Genomic DNA, 686 nt, shown 5'->3' on the forward strand with positions numbered 1-686 from the left:
CTAACAGTGGTTATTTGTATTAAACATTTATCTAATTCACAATTTCATTTTTTAATTGATCTGAGATGTGTATGTCACATTTATCAAGATATTCTGACATCTAAATCCATTCATAAGAGTTTTGCAGTCATTGGTGTCTACCATTACTGTATAGCCTTTTGAACTGAACATATATGTACATGAAGTTGTAGCTTGCCTGTTGTCAGTATATACTTGCATATAATTTTGACTAACAAAAGAAAACTAGAAAGGCAAAAAATACATTTCCCAGACACTATTTTTTATTTGTATTTCTTTTTTAGGGACAACAGATACGAATGATTTTTCTTAAAAGCTTTGCCATTGGTACACACACACTATTCATTATCTTTTTCTGTTCTTTCTCCCTCCCTCCCGTTTCTATTTTAAAAGAAAAATTACTTTAAAGATATAGTAATGAAAAATAAATCAATGAATAGCTGAATAAAATAATTACTTAAGATGCTTAGGAGAAAAAGAAAATCCCAACAACCTGCTTTGCTACTCTGGATCAGCACAGCAACATACAGTAACAAGTCTCCTATAGAGGGAGCTGCCGCACTATTGAACATTGACGACCTGGCCTTCAGTTAGATGTGGACAATTTTAAGTCTATTTTACCTAAATATAAAAGAAATACTAAGGGCTTATTAACATGTCATTGTAGA

This window comes from Sapajus apella, unplaced genomic scaffold, assembly GCF_009761245.1.
Source record: "Sapajus apella isolate SASKATOON/1434 unplaced genomic scaffold, GSC_monkey_1.0 scaffold17, whole genome shotgun sequence".
Taxonomy (NCBI): domain Eukaryota; kingdom Metazoa; phylum Chordata; class Mammalia; order Primates; family Cebidae; genus Sapajus; species Sapajus apella.